This window comes from Phyllostomus discolor, chromosome 2, assembly GCF_004126475.2.
Source record: "Phyllostomus discolor isolate MPI-MPIP mPhyDis1 chromosome 2, mPhyDis1.pri.v3, whole genome shotgun sequence".
NCBI lineage: Eukaryota > Metazoa > Chordata > Mammalia > Chiroptera > Phyllostomidae > Phyllostomus > Phyllostomus discolor.
This window is the reverse complement of record NC_040904.2, coordinates 127,023,160-127,050,643: the sequence shown is the minus strand read 5'-3', so window position 1 is coordinate 127,050,643 and position 27,484 is coordinate 127,023,160. Positions and strand designations below refer to the sequence as shown.

At 43.1% G+C, this 27,484-nt stretch overlaps 1 protein-coding gene across 1 annotated transcript in view; it reads right to left on the bottom strand.

The window, feature by feature from the left end:
- Positions 1–517: 517 nt before the first annotated feature.
- Positions 518–27,484, bottom strand: part of KCNA6 (potassium voltage-gated channel subfamily A member 6) — a 36,888-nt gene continuing 9,921 nt past the window's right edge. The window contains exon 2 of the mRNA XM_028532792.2: positions 518–895. The gene's annotated coding sequence lies outside the window, so the exon portion shown is untranslated. The remainder of the gene's footprint in view (positions 896–27,484) is intronic.

Sequence of the window (27,484 nt, the reverse complement as noted above, 5' to 3'; positions counted from 1 at the left end):
GTGGGACTTTGCCTCCCCAGAGCACCCTGGCAGGATCTGGGGAGAGGTAAGCACATGAGAAGGAGGGACTTCACAGAAGTGACCTTGCTTTTCTTCCCCTGAGGATGAGCCAGGGGTGGAGAGCTGTCAGTGACAAGAAGAGCAGTGTGGGTCACACTGGGAAGAATTCCTACCTGCTCCTGGGAGACCCTGCACACAGTATTGTCTGAGCCCTGGGAAAGCCATGGGAAATGTAACTTTGACCTTGACATTTGCTCACAGGCTTGTATATATGAAACAGACAACTCCTAGATTATGGGTTACATACTTTGCCTTCTTGGAGAGTGTTCCCTGTCAGGGCAGGTTGCTGCCAAGGGCAGTCAAGCACCTTTTCTGATGATCTGTGACTGGCCCCTGGGAAGCTGGCCAGGTGTTCAAGCATGTTAGAAATCTGCCTGCTTGTGTGTCATGACCATGTAATTTGTCTGTCAAACTTAGCTGTTGATGTTTTCATGCAGCAAAACACAGAGCCTTTGTGACTTTGCCATATATTTATTTGTTAGTCTTCTGTGGCCACATTTTTCCTGTTGGGTCTGTGGCATGTGCTTTCTGGAATCCCTTGACATCTGACAAGGGATCCCCATACCTGGCCTTTTTTGCCTCTGCCACCAGCTTCACTTCCCCTTACAGCCTCACTCCACCATTCTGGGCCCCATTTTTAATGCTGGCGGGTTTGCTCTCAGCTTCCTATAGTCTGGTCACTGTGGTGGGAGACCACGGGAGGGGTGTCAGGCCAGGTCACCCAAGGAGGGCTCTTGTCTTCCGGAGAAGTGAAAGGTCCAGGCCCTCTCTGTCCAGCCGCTATCAAGACTTATGTGTAAGCCTCCATGCTTGAACCACAGTGCCAGTCTTTTCCCTGCCAGGGAGGAATCAGAATAAAAGGAAATATAGTTAGTGATATGAGGGTGAGCTGCAAGAGGAAGAGCACCAGACCCCAGGAATGCCCTCTGGCTTCTTCCCTCAGCTCCTCTGGCTTTTGAGTAGTGGTCCCCAAACTCAGCCCCAATTTCTTGTTTGCTCAAACCACACTACCCACTCTGGTGGCCCCACCAGGACCCCTGCAACCTATCAGCCACTGCTGAGCACATGCACATGCCATCCTGTAGAAGCTGCCTTTATATACTGCATCATTAACTATCAACATTTAATAATTCCTTAGTCCTGCAAGAATCAAGTCCAAGCACTTTGCTTGACTTCTAGGCCCTGGAAAGTAAGGCTCCATACCTTATTTTCTATTTAGCCGGGGTCCCTGCCCTCTACTTCCCAGCGCCATCCACCTTGGCCCCAAGGATCCATCTCTGACCCTCAGTACAGGACAGGTGTAACCTCCCTCCATGATAGTTCTTGCCGCAGCCTGGCTCCTCCCTCACACCACCCACCAGAATGCTCCTCTCCCCCTCCCACACTCCTTGGTCCCACCAGCCTCCAGACCAGCCTGGCCCACCACTTTCATGAGCTTCTCTGGCCACCCAAACACCATGGATCTCTTTCTATCCTGGTATCCTCTTGCCTTTATAGTCTGGCCCACGGTGCATAACTGCCTCCTGTTAGAAAGTATGTGAGATGTGGGGCCTCGAGTCCTGTGTTCAATGTTTGCCTCTCCCATGCCCTGGGCAAAACCAGTTAGGCCCCTTGCTTATCCATCCGATATGATGTATGTGACTCTGTAACCACTCCAGAGCCCTTCAAGGCAGGCAGAGTTTGGCTGAAAATGAATAAAACCGATAATTGCTTGCAGTTCTGTTCCACATGTGTAGAACAGGGATGACAATGATGAGGTGTGTTCCCAGATTCTTAGGGCTACTGCAAGGACCAGACATTTGTGAACCTGCTCTAGAAGAGGGAAAGATTCACAAAAATGCCAGTAGTTAGTATTGTGCCTGCACTATAAAGCCCCATGGAGTGAAAAGACTTAATACCTGTAACATTGATCATGTGAGAGCAAGCCCCATGGCCCATACCACAGAGCAACTTGTAATTTTACTACAGGATGAAGGTGACCCAAACACGTGCTGTCAGCCTGGGGTCCTGTGGGCGGCAGTCTGCCTTGCAGCCCTGTCGCTGACCCTGTGGCATCAGCATGGCAAGGACATCACCCACCACTTCCCATGGGCTTTGTCCTGGGGCAGTGACTTCTGCAAAGTGGTTATAAGCAGAATGAAACAGAGCAAATTCTTTGTTCCTTTGTGAAATTCCAGTGGTCATCAAATGAAATAACATTTTAGCAAATGGTAAACATGCAGTTTTTTGCTGTTTCAAGGAGAATGAACAGAAATCTGATTGCTTTTCTCAGTTGCTCACATTTGAAAGAAGCCAGTACAAGAACATCTGAGTTCGGAAAGAGAGTTTGTGTCAGGTGTCTGCACAGAGCTTCCAAACACCAAGGCTCTGAACTGCATTCCATTCTCGTGACGTGGGCGTAAACGGTGCGCTGCGGCTTCGCTCTGGGACTACCCTGGGAACCAGAAGGGGCTGAGTGGCTCGTGGATAGTGATGTTGGGGGACGTAAGAAAATGAGATGGGAGTAAAAGACAGAAAACTGTACTTGAACAACAATTAAAATTTAATTTAATTTAATTTAACTTAATTTTAAAACAAGAAAGTGACATCCTTACTTTCCACAGTAAGACATTAACTTTTTAAAGACTTGATAAAAGTGGGAAATGTGGCAAATCTGGAAGAAACAGCTAAAGAGGTTGTTTCTGGGGAGTGCAAGACAAGGATGGGGAGGGTGGTGGGGCCAGGGACTGTTACAAAAATAACAGTAAATAATTTTGTGTATAAGCCTTGTTGAAATATGTATCTTTTTGAGCTTAGACTAATATTTTAATTTAAAGGAAAATAAATAATACATGAAATTTTCCCTAAACTAAAAGACACAAGTTTCCACATTAAAAGGTCCAAGTTCTAAGTTTGCCAGATTTAGCAAAAACAAACCAAACAGAAATGGACACCCAGTTAAATCTGAATTTCATAAGCAATGACTAATCTTTTGATAAAAGTACATCCCAAACATTGCAAAATTACTCATAGGTTATCTGAAATTCAAATATAGTCATGATATTGCAAAGCACCGGGAGATGAAGAGATGTTAACAACCCCCAGATGGAAAAAATGTCACATACAAAGAAATCAGAAGAGTATCAACTCCTCGTGGCAAGACTGTGAGTTAAGAAGCAGTGGAACAAAGCCTTCAGAATTCTGAAGAAAAATGACATCCATCCTGGAATTTTACATCCGTCTAACCATTAATGAGATTTGAGAATTAAGTAAAGGCTCTTTTAGGTATGCAAAGTTTCAAATACATATCTCCCCTTTACCATTTCATAGAAAATGTGTGGGGATTTGCCCCACCAAAAGAAGAAATGAACCAAGAAAGAAGAAAAGACAGGCAGGGAAACGAAGACTCGGCATGAGAGAAAAGGATGCCATTTCCCAGGACACAACTGTGCTGACACGGAGACCGCAGTCAAGACCGGAGGGCGAGAAAGCCAGGCTCAGGGGAGAGAAAGGTGCCCAGCGAAAGCCTGATGCATTGGATCACATGGAAAATGGTGGTTAGATGGGTTTTCCCACTCTGCTGGAGATTTTGGAAATAATTCTAAATAGGTACACAGAAAACTAAACAAGTGAAGAAAACTAGGCAATTTTTAACAAAATGTTTAGAAGAGATTAAATGAACAGTATCATAATACACTTTGGCAATGCAGAAAATAATATTTGATAGCAATAATGATGGAAACACCAAACACTGATTTAACCAATAAATTATGCTGGAAGCAGAGAAAGTGTGCATATGGCTTCATACAAAGATAAGAGGTAACATCCCATCACCCAGGGTAAAAGTCAGTCCTTACAGCAGCCGGCAAGGCCCTACTCAACAGTGTTGCCCCACCTTTGCACTCTAATCTTATTCCTCATTGCTCCCCCCTTGTTCACTTTGCTCCAGCAATAGGGGCTGCTTTGCTGTTCTGGTCCCCAGTTACATCATATGTCCTCCCACCTCAGGGCCTTCGCACTTGCTGTCTTGCTCAGAATGACCTTCCCCCACATAACCACAGGGCTTTCCCTCCCATCCTTCAGGTTTTTGCTCAGATGCCATCATCTGAACAAGGCCATCCCATACCCCCAGGTCCTTATTTAACATTGCATTTCTATCCCTATCTCCCCTACATTGCTCTCATCAATGATCATTTTCTCTATGTTGTCCTTTGCAGGGCACCACCTCCATATAAGGAGATGCTCAGAATGATATTTTATTTGAGCATTTACTTATCCTCCCCAGTGGAGTGAAAGCTCTATGAGGGCAGGGAATTTTGTTCACTGCATCTACCCACGATTTGTTCACTAATATACCACCGCTTAGTGACCAGCACAAAGAAGGAGCTTTATAAATATTTGTTAAATTAAAAAAAAAGAAATCAAGAAATAACAATAGCCCTGGCTGGTGTGGCTCAGTTGGTTGGGTGTCTTCCCGCAAACCAAAGGGTGCAGATCTGATTGTCAGTCAGGGCACACACCGCGGTTACAGGCTCAGTCCCCTAGGGCACCTATGAAAGGTGACCAGCCAATGTCTCTCTCTCTCTCTCTCACACATTAATGTTTCTTACCCTGTCTTTCTCTCTCCCTCGCCCTCTCTCTAAAATCAAAAATAGAATAAAACATTAAAAAAAGAAATAGCAATGTAAGCATTTACCAAGGAAAACAAAGGTAAATACTGGAGATTGACCATTAAAATAATGGGAAGCAGTTGTCTCTGTAGGATTTGGATTCATGTAAGGAGAGCAACAGGGCCTGCCGGGTTTCCTTAGAAGCCTTGGAATATCATTTGGCTTTTCCAACTACATGCATGTATTACTTGAATACAAGTTAAAATGATTTTTAATATGCTGTTTCACCTCCCCACCAAAATCATACTTCATTTAATACCAAAAGGAAGTGACTACCAGGTTGCCTACTCTTTTGTATTATTAACTCTGGAAGTCTTGTTCTCCCTCTCTTCTACCTCTTTCTCTCTAACCCACCACCTGCAATCCGTCACCAAGCCCTGAAGCTCCCACCTCCTCCAGGTCTCTCAAATCCATACCCCTCTTTCTATCTCCTTCACTACTGCTGTAGTGCCATCTTTCACCTGGAGGCTGGAAAAGTGTTTCCACTGGGTCCACCTACATCCATTCAGTCCATCCAACCCATTATACCATGACCAGGTATTTTCAAACACAGATCTGATCATATTGCTCCACCACCACCACTTCAACATGCCCATGGCACCCATCGCCCCCAGGCTGAAGATAAAACGCTTAGCCCGTCCACCTTGTTCCATTCCTGCCCGTTCCCTTGTCACCCCAGTCTCATACTCACCATGTGTCCCCACCACAGGGCCCCTCTGCCCACAATACTGTTTCTAGACCTTTCCTTACTTATCTCCTGTTCATCATTCAAATACCAGCTAAAGAGCCATTAAGTCAAGCCCCCGTTTTAGGTTGTGACAGCACAGGTATGTGGATATCTGTACTTTATAACACTTGCCACGGTTGCAATTTGACATTTGGGCTTATTGGTTTAACATCTGCCTCCAGCCCCTCCATCAACACTAACATACCCACCCCCACATGTAATCATAAATTCCATTAAAGGAGAAAATCATTTGTTTATCATTATATCCTAATTGCCCACACATAGTAGAAGCTTAATAAATACATACAGAATAATTTGTTGAAACATTACCCTTTTCTACTGCAACAATCAATTTGTACTGCTTGGGCATGAATAACAATTATTCATCTGTCTCCTGTCTACCTTGAAATTGTAGGACTGGGAGACTGGGTGTTTTTTCTTTACAGCCCTGCCACTCACCTGCCTCTGTATTTCCAGTTCCCATCTTCACACGATGGGAAGTGGGAACTTCCCACTGGAAGTGTATATGGACATAAATATATGTCAATATACTTATGGAAATGTATAAGTATACATTTTCTGGAAATGTATATTGACATAAAAAGCATAAAACAGTTATGTGTTGTATGGGGTTTCTGGAGAGCTAACGTATTGTAATAGTCCTTACACTTTTCCTTTTAAACATAATCATTCACAATATTTCTCCTGCACTTCACATATGATCTTCAGCTATGTAATCTTCCTTCATACTTTGGCATGGGCTCAACGGCTGGACTCGAGCACACACCTGATTGAAGCTGAAGATTTGGCTCTGAAAGTGAACCTGAGGACTTTTAATCTTGTCTCAATGCTATGAAGTTTACCACCTATGCTCTGTGCTGGAGATGCTTCTGTTTTCCCTCATTTTAATAGAATAGGGGCAAAAATACAACAAAAAGAAGCAGTTTACTGCACACACATTAATATGCAGGAAAGATGGTGACACTGACTGGCTGACAAGACCACCATGAGAATGAGCATTTGTCAGCTAAAGGGCAAAATTCCAAATCCAGCACAAGCTGGGGGACCAGAGGTTCTAGATGGGAGCATCCACTGCTGAACACCACCTATTCACACTCCCTGTGCAATTGAGCACTGCCTGATAATCCAGTACTGATTCAACCCTTTGCTGAGTAAGTAAAATTTTAATTCATCCAGTTTTATTTTTCCCTTTACTGAATTGTGTGATAAACCAAATACCCTTAAAGTTTGCTCTAAAGAATGACTATCAGGTTGTCTTCCTTTACTTTAACTCCCGTTGGACACAAGCTAAAATAGGCATGAGAGTCTTAATTTTTTTACGTGTGCGATATAATACAATCACACAACTAAACCTGAGAATCTTCATGCACGTATTTAAAAATACTCCTTCTCTTGCCCCCCAATCAGGCTCTGGCAATAGCTATGAGGGGTCACATATTCAAACGGGCTGCAGTCCCCAGAGCTGGGACCCGGCCACCTCCACAGGGGAAAGCTAGGACCGCGATCTGGACGATTCTCCCTCCTGCGAGACCCATTGCGAATCACTGACCATCTCAACCTCGTGTCTGCACTAACCACTCTTATTACTATTTCAAAGATAAGCTCAACAATGGCTCCACAACCATTCTTGCCTTTTCTGTGAGGGATCTGGAATTTAGCCTTCCTTGCAACCTTGAGCCTGATAAAATCTTATTCCTCTGGGTATGCCACCAAACCCCTGTGCATTCCCAGAGAGGTGGGAAGTGGAACGCAGCATGCTCAGGACTGCGGTTCACATGCAGACATGCCCAGGAAAACTGTCAGGACGTTCTCAAGGCTTTGTGTCTACTGCCACCCCCACTTGTTTTCACAGTTTTATTGATATGTAATTGGCATACAGCACTACATAATTTTAAGGTTGAATTACATATATTGAGAAGTGATTACCACATAAGTTTAGTTCTTCCTTGTGATGAGAACTCTTAGGATCTACTCTCCTAACAACTGTCAAATACACCGCATGGCAGTGTCAACTCTCGTCATCATGTTGTACATTACATCCCTAGTACTGATTTATTTTGTAACTAGAAATTTGTACCTTCACCCAATCTTCCTACTCTGTCTCCGGTAACCACAAATCTGATCTCTGTTTCTATGAGTTTGGTGTTTTTTTATTTATTTATTTTTTAAGATTCCACATATAAGTGAGATCATACAGTACTTGTCCTTCTCTGTCTGACTTATTTCACTCAGCACGATGCCCTCAAGGTCCACCCCTGCTGTCACACATGGCAAGATTTCCATCTTTTTATGGCCAACTTATACTCTACCATTATCTTTAAAAGCAAGCTAATTATCAGTTGTGTGCATTATAATTGTCAATAAAGTGCAAATTGAAGAAGATGCTATTTGATGCCTATCAAATTAACAATACCCCTCCACAACTAGAATATTCAGAGCTGGTTGGGTCCCATACACTCTCCTTCAGAGCTGGTGATTTCTTCTGTTTGCCTCTCAATTTCTATAACCACCCATTATCATTTTTCAAGATGGAAATACTTACTTCTTGTCCTTAGAATACACTCTCATTACAAACAATTCAGGTGCTGCATAAAGTGTCAAAAAAGAAACGGAAAATTGCATATATCCCTTCAACACATAAAATAACATATTGGTCTTGCAGTTGCACAGAGCTGGTCTTAGCTCCCTTCCTTACTTGGTGCCTTGTCTGATAAATGGAAATAATGATTGAAGCTGCTTCACAGTGTGAGGGCTTAATATTTATAGGCAGCACAGTGTTTGGTAACTGCTACTAATTATTATTATTGATATGCTTCCTGTCTTTTTATGCATCTATATGTCAATGTGCATTTTGTATGTTCCCTCAAACTTTTATGAATTTTGTATGTCAAAAAGATTATTTAGAAAATACATTGCTTGATAAATAAATAATAAATTAATAAATAAATAATTTATTAATATTACAAACTTTAAATTGAGTTCTTCCTGGTTTTGAGTTCAACTGACAAATTTTATGACTCTATTCATAAGGAGAGGTTGCCTATTTTTTTTCAAAAGCCTGAACTCATTGAGAGTCTTTGAAAGCAACAAAGACAGAACTCTTTGAAGTGTGTGTGTTATGGACTGAATGTTTGTGACCCCCTAAATTCATATGCTGAAGCCCTAACCCCCAGTGTGGCTATTTGGAGATGGGGCCTTTAAGGACATAATGAAGCTTAAATGAAGTTATAGAGTGAGGCTGATCCCATAGGACTGGTGTCCTTATGAAAGAGTGAGAGGCACTGGAGCTTGCACAGAGGGAAGGTCATGTGAGGGCACAGCAGGGTAGGTCAGCGGTCAGCAGTAAGAAAAGAGCAGGAACACAAACGCCACCAGATGGTTAGCATCCCTGGGGATGCCCAGAATCTGGATGGTTGACTGTTGGGTACATAAAGGTGGCCCCACCTGAGGCTCCAGCTCCCAGCCTAGCTGTGAAGGTGCACAGCCACTACTGGGCTTGTGGACTGAGATTTACCCAGTCTTAGAGTTGCCAGATTCAGCAAATAAAAGTCCAAGATCTGCAGCTAAATTTCAGTTTCAGATGATTTTGCAATATTTGAGACATTCTTATACAAAAAAAAAATCCCTGTTTTCTGAAACTCAAATTAGCTGGGCATCCTGTATTTTATCTGGCCCCCCTACCCAGTAGAGGAACAGCTTTCTGAAGTGTGTTTTAACAGTGCATGTCAAACATTTAAGCCATACACAATTGTTCTTACAGCAATCTCACTTCTAGGAATTTAATCTAAAAATTATTACATAATGGACAAGCATGTAAAGGCAAGGATATTGTCAGTGTATTGCTTGTTAATGAAAGTGTGTTTAAATAGTTATGGTATTTTGTTCAAATGTATGCAGCCTTAAAATTATATTTTTAAATCTATATTTATTAATATGAAAAGATGTTTAGAATATAACATTAAATTTTTAAGAAGTAATAAAGTATGTTTAAGTTTGATTTTATTTTTAACTAAGGATTTTATATGTACAACTCGCACACACACGCAGTATCTGGATAACTATACCAACATCTTGGCAGGAGTCACCTCTGGATTGTGGGGTTACTGGTGACTTTGGCTTTTCTCTATATACCTTTATGCATATATTATTTTAATGATCAGAATAAAACAATAATGTTATTACAATTTGGAAAGTAAAAGTACTAGTAACTTACCAAAAATAATTATGCAAAAATGTTCTTTGGTATTTATATGATCTTAAATCTGAAGCAGCAAGTCCAGGTGCAGATTCAGGAACTCCTTACCTACAGTCGTGGACATGTTCCTCCTCCTACTTCAGTGTCGATTTGTTTAAGCTATGACATCTTTTTCTCACTTATGTCACATTTGCTATTTTTGTTTATTTGTGTTTTGGGAGAAGGCGTTGTTTTTATTCTTTTTTGGCTACCGAATATCCATTTTATTCTTTTCATTGTTGTTGTTACAGAACACCAGTTTTCCTCCACAGAAACTATCTCCACACCCTATGCCCTGCCCATGTGCTTTGGGTAAAACTCATTCCAACCCTGGCTCCAAGGGTGTACATGTAACCCAGATATGTCCACTGAAAGTGTACCATTATCCTGGCCCAATAATCTGCCCCACAGATAAGAGGGTGAGGTGAAATTCTGACTGATGAAAATCATATTATGAATTTTATTGGGTTAACAGGAGCACTCTTTTTATTGGATCAGAACCTGACAGGATATATGTCTGGAATTAGTAGCCATCTTACCATCACCTGAAGCCAACACACACAGCAGAATTACATTAATAGAGATGAAAAATTGCACCCCCTGGGTCACACTGTACCTGAAGCCTTATTTTATTTTATTTTATTTTATTTTATTTTATTTTATATTTGAAGAATTTTATTATTTTTAAGCAACATAGTATGGATCTTAGATTTATTATGAATTCTCCAGAAAAGGTTCTTGTTAATTTAATTGATGTGAGAATAAAATTAATTGATTCTACTAGCACTAGGTGGAGACACTACTTATAAGTATGGGTAGAATTTCATGGGGGAAAATGCCCTAAGAAGTAGGATGGTCAAGCATCCTGCATATGCAAGACAGGGCCAATATTTAATGATTCTGCCTCACACCTTAAATGTCCTGTATTACTTTTTCTTCAATAAATTACAAAAATACAGCATTTAGAACTATATATCAAATTAATCCTGGCATTTGCTAAACTTGGTGACCCTACTAAGCAGTCATTTAACTCCTGCAACCTTCCATGCTTCAGCCATTTCTATAAATCTCTGCTAACTGAACCCCAAAATTTAGATAAAGTTATATGACTTGATAAATTTCTCTTTTTGATTAAGTTATTTTAAACCATATTTTTAGTCTCTTGTAACCAAAGGAAAGCTTACTGGGCCCAATTAATTATAGAACCTCTGATAACTAAGCTCTATAGTCTAATTATAATAATAACTACATTGTATTAATCACTCACTATGTTTAAGACATTTTCAATACATTATCTTATAAACAAAGCCACTCATCCTTTGAAATAAGCATTAGTTTCTCAATTTCACAGATGAGGAACCTGAGGATCTATGAATATAAATAATTTACCCCAAATGATGCAGCTAGACAGATGGAACCAGGATGCCAACCTCTGATCTGTGTTCTTTCAATGTACCACACTATCTCAGAGTCTAGACTTTGAATGCTGAACTCTGATCTCACACCACAGAGGGAATTCTTTTATTGGGCTTGAGTTCACTACCAGTTGAGCTAAAATAACCACCAGAAAATCTAACTTCCCGCAAATAGCTCTGAATTCAAGCCAAGAATATAAAAAGTGCATAAACGGAGCTTCAGTTTAAAGTGGGTGGAGGAAGTCACCGCAGCACTAACATTTTCTCTAATTTCCAAGTAAGGATCAAGATCCAAAAGCAAGTACTTGGCTCACTTGAGACATGTCAAATGCCAGTCAGCATTATGTAATCTCAAAACATCAATTGAAGTTGACTCCATTGTTGAAGTTAACTGAATAACTTCAAATTTTTAATTTTATGTGAACACTGCCTAAAACTGTATGAGCTGGACATGAACTATGTATACATGCAGACCTGAGACAAAGGAATCACTAAATTTCCAATAAACCACTTCTGTTTCTTATACACATGTAAAAATATGTAAGTAAAGTGATTCACTCACATTGACCTGTGACATGGCAATTGTGTGTGCAATCATCTCGTGTTTGTTATTTCTCACAGTAACCCAATGCCCCTCTCAAGAAACTCAGGTACAGCAGGTAGGCGATTAGCTCTGTCCAAATTCAGGCATCGGCAAACAGCAAACATACGATTCAGTGTCTCACTTTCCAGAGGTGGCTGAGTCCTTTGGGCCATCACATCACAGTTAATTTAGGCTGCACTTGAAAAGCAATCAAAGGTCAAGGAAAGTGCTCTTGCCTTCCTCTGTTTCTGTCCTCCAGCGATGGTGTCCACAGTCCTCATTCTCACCCTAGGGTGCGATTGGCACCTGTGGCTGGCACAGTGCTACTGCTTCCCCTGAAGGACAGCAAAGGTGGGACCAGGGGCTCTTGTAGAAGCTTGGCAGCCCAAGCTTTTTGGTTTGTTTCTGAATAAATCTATTTGTCAGACATCTCCACTTGACGATTTCCTGGCAGCCCTGAATATTTTATGGAGGAAGTTCCAGGAACATAAGAGACGTTGTTCCTTACCACCCCAGCCCAACAGGCTGAGTGAGGGCTTCAGCCTCCTAAAGAGGGTCAAAGGGAGACCAGTGTGGCCAAAGGAGATGGAATTTGTGACACTATGTCCCCAGGGTCAGTAAGATGATGACAGCCACCCACCCCACCTCCACCCCACGCCTTCCTAGTGTGCATGCCTGCTTTTCACAGTTGAGAGAACAGTTTCTGCAGCCTGGCACAGCAACACCCCAACACAAAGGTTCTTTTTACACCCACCTCTGAACTGCAGGACCCATGCTCAGCCCATCCATCCATGAACTCCTAGCAGATGCTCAATAAGTGACTATAACTCTTTCCACCTGGATTCCTGCAAGAGCTTTCTGTCCACGGCACAGCAAGGGCAGCACGTTGAGAGATCTGCACCCATGCAGGCAATGAAGAGATGCATTGTCCACAGATGATTTAAAAACAATAATAAAACTGGCCAAAAGTCAGATTGCTTTTTTTCCACACGTTACAGCCATTATAGACAATGTCAGTGATAAAGTATTCCTCCAGTCTAGGGTGGACCTCCTGTCCCACCACTGGCAATGCCAGTCCTCCTCCCCCTTGGCCCCCACCCTGTAGTCTCCTCCCCACTCCTGTCCTCACTTCAGCCAGAGGGTTCACTCCAAAATGGGGCCTGAGCATGGGATGCCTCTGACTGAAAATTCTTGCTTTCTTCCACAGCCTTCAGAATGAATATAATCTAGCAGCTTCATGGTTCTTCCCAACGTGGATCCAAGCAATTTTTCCAGCCTCCCCTGCATCCTTTTCCCCTCCTGATGTGTCCAAAGTTCCCAGTCTTTGAACACATCATCCCATTCTCAAGCCCCTCAGCTTTGCTCAAGACATTCTTTCATTAAGAATTTTCCTTTTAATTTTGAAAATTCCAACTCATCTTGCAAGGCATGGCTGATGTGTCAACTTCTTTGGAAAACCTTCCTGACTGCCTCCAGCCTAGAAAAAATTCATTATTCTTCCACCCTTACCTGGAGCCCTGCTACATACCCCCACTATCACATACTATAGATCCCACCCTCTCTGCTTCCCTTGGCTACAGTTGACTCTTTAACAATGCAGAGGTTAGGGGCACCACCCCCCAGTCAAAAATATACATGTAACTTTCGACTCCCCACACACTTATGCACAGTCCCTTGGTATACATGGGGGATTGGTTCCAGGACCACAACAGCTAATAAAATTTGTAGATGAGCAAGTCCGTTGTTAAAATGCTTGCAGAAAAATGCATACAGTTGGCTCTCCACATCCACAGATTCTCAACAACAGACTAAAAACACTGAGGGGGGAAGCTAAGGGAACCCCAGAGAATCCTCTGAGTCTCAGCATCATGGCTGGGCAAGCCGATTGTAAAAGTGGTTCAAACTCCCCAACCTGCCTTTGCAATGTGACTTTAGCTCCTCCCACCAAGAGGCAGAGTTTATTTCCCTGTTATTTGACTCTGGGCTGGCCTAGTGGTTGTTTTAGCCGATAAATAGTATGCAGCAGAAGTGACTGTGCTAGGTACAGATCTTGGTCTCAAGTGACTTTGATGTTTCAGTTTTCTCTTGGGACCCTGCATCCACCATGAGAAAAAGCCCAGACCACCTGCTAAGAGGGACAGGAAAGATGCTCAGGAGAACTAAGGCCCCCTGGCCAACAGCCAGCCAAGCCCAAGAAGCAGTAATACCTGATTAACCCAGAATGATCACAGAGGCATGAGGAAGTGCAGGTCAGGCAAGACCAGAAGAGCTGCCCAGCTGAGCCCAGCCTATATTGCTGACCTGCTGAGTTGCAACCCAGAACACAATGGTTGCTGTGTCAAATCCCTAAGTTTTGAAGTGGTTAGTTACATAGTTAACTGGTTTACCAATCTGGGAGCTGTTTCTCCTCAAAGACTCCAAGTTATATGAGCAAATAAGTGTTCTCTTGTTTTTGTTTTTGTTTTTGTTTTTAAATGCCACTGTTGGATAGAGCCAATAGCTCCTTGCTGAGGAATGCTGCTGAGGAGTGAAAAGATGAGGCAAAGCCCCTGCCTTCAAGGAAATGACAGTCCAACTGGACTTTAAACACATTTTTCAACTAAGTGAGGTGAGAGTTGGTGCTTTGTGTATCTGTAGAAAGAATGAGAGTGTGAAAAGGTGCACAGCAATACAAGGTTACCTCCACTACACAGAGAGCGGGCCAGTCCATGTGAATGCTCATAAAGAAAGTTGGATATAAGCTCTGTGGTCTTTGAGGAAGGTTTAGGACTTAGAGAGATGGGGATAAAAGGGGAAGTAGAAAGAGGCAGGATCCTATCTGGGCATGGAAAGATGGACATTCCATAGGGATTTGTTGTGGGGTGAGGTGAATGGCTAGGAATGGAGCTCAGATGTGGTGGTTTAGGGCATGAAGAACACACAAGCTTTCTTAGTGCAGGCCCCCAAAATGTTCATTCTTTGAGGTCACAAGGTTCCCGTAGGGAGGTACAGCCAATGTCCTCCATAGACACTCAAAAGAGTTTCAAAAGGCACATTTTATCAGGGTCATCCCATGACCCCAGAAGTCACCAGACTTGAAGAACCCCTTCCACCTGTGCTGCCTGTATGCTTTACTGTCTCTTACCCTGTGTGATTCCTGGCAGCTGGGGGTGGGGGGCAAAAAGTAGGCCTCTAATAAAGGTTGGATCTCGGGCTGAATTAATTTTACAAGGCTACAGAGAAAGCAATAGAGAAGTACCTCTTTCTTTTAAATTGCCAGAGTCAGCCACACCTCTCTTCACATCGGAGTTGCCTGAGCCTGAGAGGCGCAATTGTGGACTAACAGGATGAGCCTGGGCACTGTGCAGGGTCATGCACTTGGGGCCTGAAGAAGAGGTCAAAGGAAGCCCCTCTTCTTTGATCCCAACTGCAAACATGGAGGTACTAAACAATTCCCAAGCCAAACCAGCTTCAGAATTAGAGAGAAGGAGGAAGCTATTGTTTATTTTGGCCAAGAAACCTTCTTTCTTTTATTGAGCAATGATTATGTGCTAAGCATACCTTATCTTCATTAGAAAACTCTCATAATATTTCTTTGAGATGAGCGTAATCATCCATGTTTTACAGTTAAGGAGCACCAGGCCCTAGGATAGTGAAGAAGGTGCCCAAGGTCTCAGCGCTGGTGAGTGGGAGAGGCAGGGTTTGAACCTAGATCATCTGATGCTGAAGTCTGTGCTCTCCCCACAAAGCCCCACACGGTACCTGGCTACTGTGATTTTCCTCCAAGTCTGAGCTGAATGAGAGCTTTCATAGGAGATTATCTGCAAAGGTGTCCCATCTTAGCCAAGAGAATGAGTTAACACTTTATACTTCAGGACCAGCTCTGTTATAAAGTAGCCATGAGCCAATCAAGTGAACTCTCGGAACTTCAATGATTATTTTTCATTCATAAAATGAGAAAGTGAAGCTGAATGATTGATCAGAACACTTCAAGCTCCCATGGCTGGGAGGTTTTCCATCTCTTCCATAGAGAAACTAGTCCAGACTGAACCAGAACCCTCTGATCCAAGTAAGGTTTCTAGGAAAGAGGCTCATTTGCCTCAGTTTCAACCCTCCTCCAATCCACCAAGTCAGGGGACAGGGTCAACAATTCCAACTCATCCCCTGGAGGCTCAGCCTTGTGGGTGACAGGGCAGTTAAGGAGGCAACTGTGAAGGGCTCTTGGACTTTTTGATAGCCATTCTATCTGACAACATCCAAACAGAATGGTAAAGATCCACCAAGCCAGCCATTCTGGGCCATGGAAAACTACACCATTGCTTCCTTTGCAATGGAGAAAAGAGAGCTTGTCAGTCCCACCCTGTATCCTCTCCTTGCAAATCCTCTCACTTGGCAGAAAAGCTGCTGGCAGAGAAGGTATTTTTTTCCTGAAAGTCAGTCCTGGGAGGGCGGGGGTCAAAGTATTGAGGACATTGATTGCTCTTCTACACTAACCCACCAAATCGATTAACACCCAATGGTGGGCAGGCCCTGGGAGAGGGAAAAGAATGATACTGCTGCAGGAATCTTCTAGGTGGGTGGCTCCATCTCAGTTGGAAGACTGCTGAATGGGCAAATAAAGGGAACTGAGGGGTGTCAGCATCTGGACTCTCCCCTCCTGGTCCAGCTCTGCTGCCTACATTGTCTTTAAGGCAAAACTCCTCCTCCTCTGTTCCTCCTCCCAGACTCCCAGGGAGAGAGGCTGCAGGATTCTGACACAGAGAGTCTGCAGTTGCTGGGAGCCTCTCCAGGACTCGGCCTGTGTGAGGGAAAAGGTTTGAATAAGGAGAGAAAGAGTAAAGAGAAACAGAGTCATTGGTTTGAGACAGGAGAGAGTTTGAGCCAATAGTTGGTTGCTGGTGAAGGGGTACATGCAGTGACCTATTATGTTTTCCTTTCCCTGGTCTGCCTTGCTTAGCTCAAATCTATTCCAGATGTCCAGACTGGGACTCAGCACTGCAGGGGCCTCCAGCCCTCAGAGCGGCTCACAGGATCGACTCAGGTGGGCTTTAAGACTATTCGGGGGCAGGGTGGGCAAGGGAGTGGGTGCAGGGGAGAGAAGATGTAGTGGTGAAGATGAGAGTTTATTTGGTATGGGAGGTGACAGTTGAAGAGACTTAACTTAGCCCTGGGGAGCTGCTGTTAGAGACAGCCATCCTTGCTCCTGAAGTGGGCTATGCATTCTACAGAGGACAAGAAGTGGAGGGCTAGAACTGGGGCCGAAGGTCAGATCATTGTGGTGTCATGCACTCACTGCCTGGGTCCCTAAGCTTTCTATCCCTCAGTGCCATTATCTGACTGCTAAGTGGGATGGAGTCTGGGAGAAAAACCTAACTGTGCTTTTCACAAGGGGCTTTCTGCAGCAGAAGGGATATGGGTGGAACAAAAATAAAGGGCCTCCTGAGCGTCAGCACTAGGAGAGGCAGCTGAGGGAAGCTAAGATGATTTCATCCTGGAAGACCTTCAGGGGGTGGGAAGCTGCCCTTTTCCAAAGGGCCTGGCAGGACTGGCCTGCACTGGGCAGAGAGCAGCTGCTGGGACTGAGGGAGGAGTTGTGCAACCTTGGGCCACTCAGTCCACCTCCCTGGGCTGAAGGCAATCATCATAATGCCTGATCTACTGACTTAGTGGATTGTTATGGTGTTCAACTGTGAAAAAGATTTGAAAAATGTGAAGTGCACTTACATGTAAATGTGTCAAATTATCATTGTTAGAATCTCTTAGACTAGTAGTTCCCAATTCTGGCTACATACTCAAGTATCTTGAGAAGCATTTATAATAATGCTACACCTGGACCCCGCCCTAAAACAATTATTCAAATTGGAGGAAGGACAAGAAAAGACAGCAGAGGGGGCAGGAAGTGGTATGTGAAAAAGGGGGGGAAGATGCTTTTCAGGTGATTCTGATGCCCTGTGAAGGTTCAGATCCATTGCCCACTCTTCCTCAAACTTCCTAAAGATAATCACTTGGAGCACATTTTTAAAAAGCCTTTTAAAAAGCCTTCAAAAGCATTTTTAAAGAATTTTGGCTTTTCTCAGATCTACTGATTCAGAATTTCAGGACACTTGGCAATCTCTATATTGAGCAAGCAATAAAAAGAGCATGGACATGTCATTCCAGGGGTGAGACTGCTGATGCTCTCCGTCCCTGCAGGATAAGTACTCGCACCCAGCAGTGCTCCTCACAGCACAGCAGAGCAGCTCGAGGGCTGGGGGTGGGGAGTCCTCCTTAGATAATATGTATCGACAAGTGCTTCCTGGACCAGGTTGCGCTAGACGGCCACATCCAATCCCAGGCCTGTTCCACCTGGTGACAGTCCAATTATAGAATGACAGATTTCCCAGGCAAAGATCCTGAGGATCTTAAGATAAAAAAGAAACCATGATGAGTGATCTACAACTAATAGCACAGGTTACCAGTGTTTTATTGTTTTGTCCGTGATTGTCCAGGCTTTCCTGCTTCATACTCTCTCTGTTGACTCTGTCCCTTTCGTAAGATTGCATAAACACACACACACACACACACACACACACACACACACCATAGACCCCAATCTCATCAAACACACAAATGGGGGGATGAAGAGGATTACAGGAGCCGGTGAACCCATACCACGCAAGTGTGTTACTTGGAAACATCACTAGTGTAGAACTGAGGAACACAGATATGTTAGGACCAAAAGTGACCCTGGGGATCACATTTGATTTTGTTCTTTTCTCTCAAGGAATGGTATTAACACAGCAGTGAAGAGCAGGGATTCTGGAACCAGATTGCCTGGCTTGAAATCCTACCACCCTACTCACAGGCTGTATGGCTTGGGACAAGCTACTTCTGTGAAATGGGAATATTGCTGGGGCTACTAGGAACATTGCATGAATTAGTGCATGTAAAGCTCTTAGTAAGGTGCCTGGCACATATATGCTGAGAAGTGTTTATTGCCCTTAATTATTGTAGTTTCTATTTTTATATTATTGTAGGTAAGAAAGCTGAGGTGCAGATAATTTGCTCAAATTGTTTATACTTCTTGACTCTAGTAGGAATACAACCTAAGGAAATAGTCACAAATGTGAACAAGTATCTATGCTAACAACAGTCACTGTGGCATCATTTAGAAGAATAAACTGAATGTCCAATAATGGGGGGTGAGGTATCAAAGTAATGGTCCTTCTATAGGCCATTATGGTTATATAATAATTGCACGAGAAAGTTAGAGACATAATATAAAGTTTTTAAGATAAAACCCAATATGATCTCTATATAGATATAGATACAAACTAAGGCAGAGCTAGTCTAAAAAACAATTCAATAAAATACCACAGTGAATGTCTCCAATTGGAGGGTTTGGGGACTTTTATTTTCTACTTTGTACATTTTGGAAATGTACTAATTTTTTTATAATGAGCAGACATTATTGTAAAGTCAAAAATAAGCCCTGGCTGGTATGGCTCAGTGGATTGAGCACCAGCCTGCGAACAGCAAGGCTGCCAGTTCAATTGCTGATCAGGGCACAGGACTGAGCTGTGGGTTTGGCCCTAACTGGGAGTGTGCGAGAAGCAACTGATCAGTGTTTCTCTCCTTCTTTTTCTCCCTCCCAATCCCTTCTCTATAAAATAATTTTTTAAAAAACATCAAAAAATTAAAGTCAGAAAATAAAATGTTTCAAGCAATTTGCTCTAGATGGCACACTGCATTGGGAGCCCACAGAGGCTCTGTGTTCCTGTCCAGGGTTTGGTTGCTGCAGCAGCCTGTGCGGGCAGGAGGAAGGGAAGCTAAATGGATGAGGGTGATGGCCAAACACCAAAAAGTACTCGGACCTGGTGCAGGTGGGCAGGACTGAGACCTGGCTCAGAGGGGACCCGAGTCTGGATGCTCAGTGCCAGCTCCCAGGGCTGAGCCGGAAGCAGAGCTAGTTGCCTTCTACCCAGCCAAGACCATTCTGTCCAGGCTGCTCTGTGTCACAATGGGCACTGGACTCACCACCTGCCCTGGGGAAGGGGGGCAGCGGTGTCACTTCTCTTTCCCAGAAATGGAAAGAGCAAGCTTCTGCTCTGTCTGAGGATACCAAAGAATTGTCCCACCTTTTTCCCCTTTGTCTTTATAACAGACTTTCTTGCAAGAAGGGAGCTAGAGACCTAGGAATTGCTGGTTAGCACCCCTACCGGTCTGCATTCTCCTGCTTCTCTTTAATACAGAAGTGCCTTTCCTTTCTGTGCCCCACATTTTTCCAACCATGATGCCAAGGTGCTGACACAGCCCAAACCAAGGAATGTTTATTTTGCAACTTTAAAGTAAAAAAAGATCTGGAATCACTTAATAACTAAAGTAGACCTCATCAAAGAAAAATAGAAAGGCAGGCAGGCAGGCAGGAAGAAAGGAGGAAAAGTAAGAGAAAAGCAAAGGAAATAAATTTATCATACTCGGTATTACATAAAAATTATCACATCCCTTTCAAAACACTGCTATACACTGCTCCATATATTTTTAAGTGTTATGTTCTGATCTTTGTTTTAAAATAAGAGGGTGGAGTAGATGAGTTCTGAAATTCAGTGATTCTATATAAAGTTGAAATTTTAGTAATTCCAACTCTCTTTTTAAAAGATCGTTCTGATAGCAAAAGCCAACCAATCAACTTTGCCAAGTTATCCAGGGAACCAGGATAACTGATCTACATTCAGTGAATAAGCTGAGCATCCATAGAATATTCGAGCAAAAAGCCAAAAATTGTCTGAGGCAGCCACTTCATTTTACAGATTAAGACACTGGGCTAGAGAATCATACTAAAAGCTAACATTGCTGAGTGCCAGGCAGGAATTTTTCTGAGAGTCACACAGCAGGTTAATGATTGACCCAGAATTAGATGCTACTACCACCTTCCCCATTGTCCACTTGTTCTGACTTTTAGTGGATTTCATGATGAAAGAAGCAATCGGATATCAGAAACCCCTCCTCAACCCAAGATGTCCAGAAAAGAAGCAGGTACAAAGGCAACAACAGTTCAAGAATAGCTATGTCCTCTCTCCTTTTACCTCTGAGCACAGAAGGGAAACCATGTAAGAAAGAACTGAGTCCTGGGCCCAGTGGTGGATGAGACAAGACCATCGGATCCTCCTTGGGGACAGCAGAGAAGAGTGAAGGTAAGAGCCATTGGTAGTACAAAGAGCACATAGCACACAGAGCTTCCCAAAAGCCTTAAATCCCAGCACTGGAGGGACCAGGCCCACCCGGGAGGCACCAGTACCTGCAATACACCGGGAGAGTGTCTCACTCTCAGAAACAGTGAGTTGGAAAAGGAGAACTGAGACAGGAAGACCTGGTTACTTACAGCTCACTGCTAGTATTTCTTTGTGTCTGGCTCAGATTGTGAATAAGACTTTATAAATATGGTAATTAGTAAAGCTATACTTGAATGTTTTCATTAAAAGGTCCACTTTAGCTAGAAAAGTACTTGTGTGCACAAACGCAAGCTACCATCTTTGATTTGGTTAACAGCGTGCATGGGAAGTGGACTGTTTCACCAAAAGGCAACACCACAAGCACATTTCCTTTCTGGGGACATATCTCTGAAGTGAGGACATTTGCTAGCAAAGTAGAACAGAAACTCTAAATCTAACAATGTGCCCATTGCCAGATTTAACAATAAACCCATTCTTACAGTTATTTTTCTCAAAGACTTCTATTTAAGAAGGCTTTGAAGGGCAACAGGGAGAGAATATCTTCTTTTACATTTCCCAGAGCTTTATTGAAATTCTGATTTTATATGTCTCTGTAAAACTCAAGGAGGGGGATGAAAAACCACAAGAATGGTCCATTGAAAGAACCTTTTCTAAGGGCTCAGGTTCCATGACTCAAATCCATCTGACGGAGTTTCGGATCTCTTTGAATTTCTCAAAATGTATTTCTTAGATTACAGTTTTTGTAAGATATAAGAAGTTACCCCCAAAAGGAGGTAGAGACTCTCTGAGGTAAAAACAGCTCAAACAACACTTGGTTAAAGAAATGAAATACGTTTATTTGCTGCAGGACTTCTTGGTGCCTAAATCTTATGTTCACAGACCTTGTGTATCTCCAAGAGGCAGCACTGCTGAAATATAGTGCCAGGGGACTCTTCCTCTGTGGGCATGCTGTGGCGGACTAGCAGTGTGCAGGCTGCACTGGAGACACTGGCATGAAGAACGGTTCTAGGTGATACGGGAAGTTGAGGATCCACATCAGTAGATGACAGAGTAGGAGGAAAGAAATGTAAGGTACAGCAGCTGTGTCACCAAGACCGGAAGAACATCCTGACAACAAGGGTTGTGAAGCTCAAACACAAATAGATTGAAGGAGTCTCAGTTATGATTCTCTCTCTCTGGGGATGTTTCAGAATAAGCCTGGGATAATTAGGAACATTTTCTAATGGAGCTGGGGCAGAGTAATGGATTCTGTGACTTTCAGAAGCCCCTTCCAACTCAATTGTATGATCTCATTTTGTCATATTCTCTACTTACACATCAGGAGCTGAACTCACGTTGTAAATTAAATGCATTCCTGAAATGCTGACTGTAAGTAAACACATTATCTGTAAACTAAGTCATATTTTCCACTGACTTGTATTATAATTCCAAAGAACACCACTCCCAAACACATCACAAAAGGCACATTTATGAGCATGGTGGGCATGTGAGGAAGTGTCCACCGGTCCTTGGGCAGTCTCCTTATAGCCCGTCCTCCCACGCACAGCCAGCCCAGAGGTCAGGCAGGTGAAGGGCTGAGCCACGGGCTCTCCCCACACTCTGTTATTCAACTCGCAGTTAATTCATAAGGGAGCTGAAAGTTCTTACTGCTCCCAGAGATTTTGGATGGATAAGTCACTTCATTGCTTATGTTCTTTTTAAAGGAATTTGTCAGAATCCCTGGATATTCTCTTCTGCTGGCTTTTTTTTTTAGCCTGGAAGAAATTTTTAGTTTAAAGTGGTATCAAGCCCATTTACATGAGTCACCTTTGGTAAGGCCAGGTATTTGATGGTTGAATAGCCAAATCATGCTCCATTTTAGGTCAGGTAATACAAATCTATCCAGTGAAAGAAACTTTTGCATACTTATTTCTCAAAAGACTTTAATTCACAAAAGCTTTGAGTGGTTTCAACTGCTTTAAAGGTTGAGCAATTTCCAGGGGCCTTGCCTATGCCTCATTACCCCACTGAAGCAGGCGAAGAAGAAAGAGACTATGGAAATAATAACCCCCCTTTGTTGGGTGCTTACTACATACCAGGCCCCTTGAGGCACCTGGTTAGCATTATCTCACTGAATTCCACCAGCCACCATGAAGGATGTTATAATAATGCCCTAATTTTACAGAGGAGAAAACCAAGGTCAGAGATCAAAACATTCCCAGAGCCACACAGTACACAGCCAGTGGGTGGCAGCACTGTACGCTGACTCCTGGGTGGGCCGACCTCACCCCTTACTGCAAAGTTAAGAGACAAAGGACTCAGACTATGCCTTCATTTCTTCCATACTGCCTCACCTGACATGGCTAGGAATGACAGAAAGGCGATGCTGCACACTTGCATATTCATACTGGGAGTCAAAATGCAGTGAGAAAAAGAGAAAATGGTAATAGAGTTTCTTAGAGTTCCCACTTTTGAACATACATTTGGAAAAACATCCCTTAGTCCATCCAACGAATAAAAAACCCTTTCCTTCTCAAATCTGGTCAGCAATTCCCACCATTTCTAATACCATAGCATTCTTTTTCCTTCCATTGAAGGAAGGAATTATGATTGCATGAAGTATGCCATAAACTAGTTTAAGTTCATTTCTCTTTTAAGTTTATTGTGAGTGTTTAAAAGGTTCTCTTTTATTAAAAAGAACCTCTGATAGAAAAATGATTCTACTACTCTTATAGACACACACACACACCCACTCACTCATGTAAAAAAACAACTTCTGAGAGGTGCACTTATTCAGGAAAGTGAGGCAGACAGGCGGTGAGATATAAGGTCCACGATGGATTTCCCCTAAGCCCAACCTGATTCATTCAATAAGGGCAAATTGGGAAGGAGGTGTTTTGCAATTCTCTTGATTTTGGATTTTCAGAAGTGAAAGCTGTCCCCAGTGAGGGGTGACCAGTGTGAAATCTACTTCTCTCTTGGAATCCTAAGGATTTTGAGTAGATTCTACCCAAAATGCTGTTGAGACTCCCATCTTGAATTCTGGCCCTGAAATATTTTTAATGAAATTACAGGTAAAGCTAGGAAAAGAGGAGGGCCTTCTTTTTTTTTCCACTCTCTTAGTTGGTGATTTATTGGTGCCTTGTTAAAGAAATCTTTTGCTATTCTCTACTCCGACAGTTTCTCCAACAGTTTCTCAAACTTGTTTTTTTTTCGGTTTTTGAATTTTTTAATTTACCTTTTATTTAAGTATCACTGACATACAATCTTATATTAGTTTCAGGTGTACAATATAGTGATTTGACATTTTTATACTTTACAATGTGATCACCTCACTAATTCTAGTAACCATCTGCACTGTGCAAACTTATCACAATATTATTGACTATATTCCCCTTCCCCTTCTCACCCATCCCAAGCCCTTCCCCTCTGTTACCCATCCCTTTGGTCTCTGTTTCTATGAGCCTGTTCTGTTTGTTTTGTTTTTTAGACTCCATATACAAGTGAAAGCATACAGTATTTGTCTATCTCTGCCTGACATTTCACTTGGCATAATACTCTCTAGATCCATCCATGTTGTTGCAAATGGCAAGATTTCATTCTTTTTTGTTGTTGCATAATATTCCATTGCAAATACACCACATCCTCTTTAGCCACTCTTCTATCAATGGACACTTAGGTTGCTTCTATATCTTGACAATTGTAAACAATACTGCAATAAACATAGGGATGCATATATCTTTTTGAGTTAGTGTTTTTGTTTTCTGTAGATAATTACCCAGAGATGGAATCGCTGAGTCGTATGGCATATCTCTTTGTAGTTTTTTTAGGAATTCCCATACTGTTTTTCGTGGGGGCTACACCAGTGTGCAGTCCCACCGACAGGGCACAAGGAGAGCCTTTTCGAGGACAGGCTTTCCTATCTCTCCCAAGGCCCCACTGTCAGACATGACTCCACCTTTACAGCCACCTTTACAGCCAAAAGTCAAGATACAGTGATCACACATCCTGTCTCTGACCTGGAGTTGTGACTCCCCACCCCAGCCCCCAGCCCTCACTTCTGCTCTCACAATCCGTTTCCAACAACCCCACCTTGTTCCAGCCCCAGTAACCATCCACCATGACCCAGTACAATGAGATCCCACAGGGGGGTGTCCGAGAGCAGTCATGTGCACCTGTGTCCGCGGAGTCACCAGATGAAGCAGGCCGGGCCAGTTGCCCTAAACTTGCCACCCTTCAGTCTTTGGTTTTCTAACCTGTTGTGAAAATGCACATGGAGGGAAGTGTTTCCCACCTGTAAAAAAGACAGTGCTGTGGACACCACGAAAATGACAGATGGCCAAGCTTCAGTGGACACTGGGCAAAAAACATCCCAGCTCCATCGATGGGGACAGCTTCACTCAGCTCCTGCTGGCTGATGTTGGAAAGTCAAAATGCAGGGAAAATGAGACCAGACCTTTAGTTTTTCAAGAGAAACTGAAATCAAGCACTGTGTATGAAATATTCCAATATTTAGTGTATGTTTTTCCAGCTTTATTGAAATATAATTGTCATATTCTGTATTTGGTAATTGTTGTATCATATTTGGCCCAGGAGTCGCTGATTTGGGACCTGTTGTTTGGAAGGGGTAACCTGCAATGTTAGGCTTGGTGCTCTGTGACTACCATTTGGAATTCTGCAGGCATGCAAAAGCATGAACCAGAGGGTTGCAGATAAAATAAAATAAAGTAAAACAAAACAAAACAAAATAAACTAAACAAAGAAACTAACACAATTCCAGAAGAGCAGAGGGCGATGACCAGGAAGAGAGTCTGGCTGGGTGTGGCTAAGGGGTGGGCAGATGGGACCCCTCCCTGGAGCACATAGAGGGTTCCTTCAGGGCACATGCTGTTTGCCCCTGCACGCCAGACTTTCTCTCTTTCCAGCAATGCCAAAGTGCCTCCACACAGCTGGGGAGTGCCAGTCTGATTTATGGCTCAGCTACTACGACTTCTGGAAACTTTGTTCTCCCCGTGATTTATAAAAGAGATCTGTAACCCAACAATAACTTCTTGTTTTCTACCAGGGCAACAATGTGCAGGGAAGAGCCTAGCAGCTGGTTCTTTTTCCCGGGGCATCAGGAGTCAGCACTCGTGGGTAAGATGCTAACTTTCTGCATTCCTATCTTCCTCTGTAAAACAGAGAAATCTCAAGTAACCTCTGCTTTCCTGATTTCCAACCTATGCCAGTTTCCTGCATCCCAGTTCCAACATTTAACAGAACGAGTCAAGCCCTGAGAGGTTCCAGACTCTCTGACTTGGTGAGATTAGAGGCCCAGGACATGGCTGCCCAGGCCAGAGCCTGTGCACCAACTTCTCTTTGCAAAGTGCAATATACCTTTGGTACTGTCTAGAGTAACAATTATTAATCCTTCCTTAAAAACCCAGCTGCTGATTTTCTGATTAAGGATTTCTCTAGCTAGGCCTGCTGCCTCTGAACCCCGGAAAGTCAGGAGGGAGACAATAATGAAATGCAAAAGCATGTAATTCCATTTCCTATGGAAAGCTCAGATAAGCAGTTTGGTTGGATAGGAAGTGAATAAAGTTGGTTTAAACATGGTTAAATAATCTCTAGGTTTCCATTTTCCATGGAAAAATACACTGAAGTTAGAATCAGAAAATAAAAGTGAATAAAGTTGGTTTAAACATGGTTAAATAATCTCTAGGTTTCCATTTTCCATGATAAAATACACTGAAGTTAGAGTCAGAAAACAGGAGCCCTAGACTCAGCCATGCCCCAGCTGCCAGTGTGAGAGGGGCTAGTCATCCACCTCTGAGCCTCGATTACTCCTACGTGAGAGGACGCTTACCACCCCTCGCAGCCCCCACATTCTGTCCGAGTGACCCTCGATACTGCCCTTTGCAACGTGCTGGTGTTCGTGGGAAGAGGTGACAGATTCCTCATCTACTCGGGTTGGAAACTAACTGTTGAAAAAATATTTTCAGTGTATCATTCCATTCTTACAAGATATATTCTGATTATTTCTATATGTTACATCACATCGTTAAATGCAATTATTTAAAGAGATTCTGCTGTGAATCCTTTAGGCAAAGAGCCTTCTGGTAAAATAGCTAGCTATCCTGAGTCAATTTTTTAATGTCATATTCCATTTCAGTGTTTGTTTGAGAGAACAAAGTGAAGTCCCAGGGACTGTGCCTTCCTCTGAGAGTGCAGAGGGTCCTGGGCCTTAACCCCAGTGGCTATTCAGTGTCTGGAGGCCCCCTCAGCTGCCTGTCGGAGGGAAGAGCTTGCTCTTTTGGAGTTTATTTCCTGCTACAGCCTCATTTGGACCTTACAACCTCATGAAAAGGAGTTAGCTTCCTTCTTTTACAGATGACAAAACTGAAGCTTGGAGAGGTTAAATGAGGTACAGCTAATAAGTGGTGATTCAAACCAAACTTCTAAGGCAAGCCAGCCAAGAAGCCCTGAACTTGGGAAGGGGAGGGTCATACAGCCATGTGTCCTGGACTGTGTCCCCCGTGGGAAGCTGCAGTGGTTGTGGGAATGCATTAAGCATCAATAGAGCATTCTGGCCTGAGTAGGGACATCCAATGAGAACTGAGGAAGCTCTCTAGTCACAATGGAA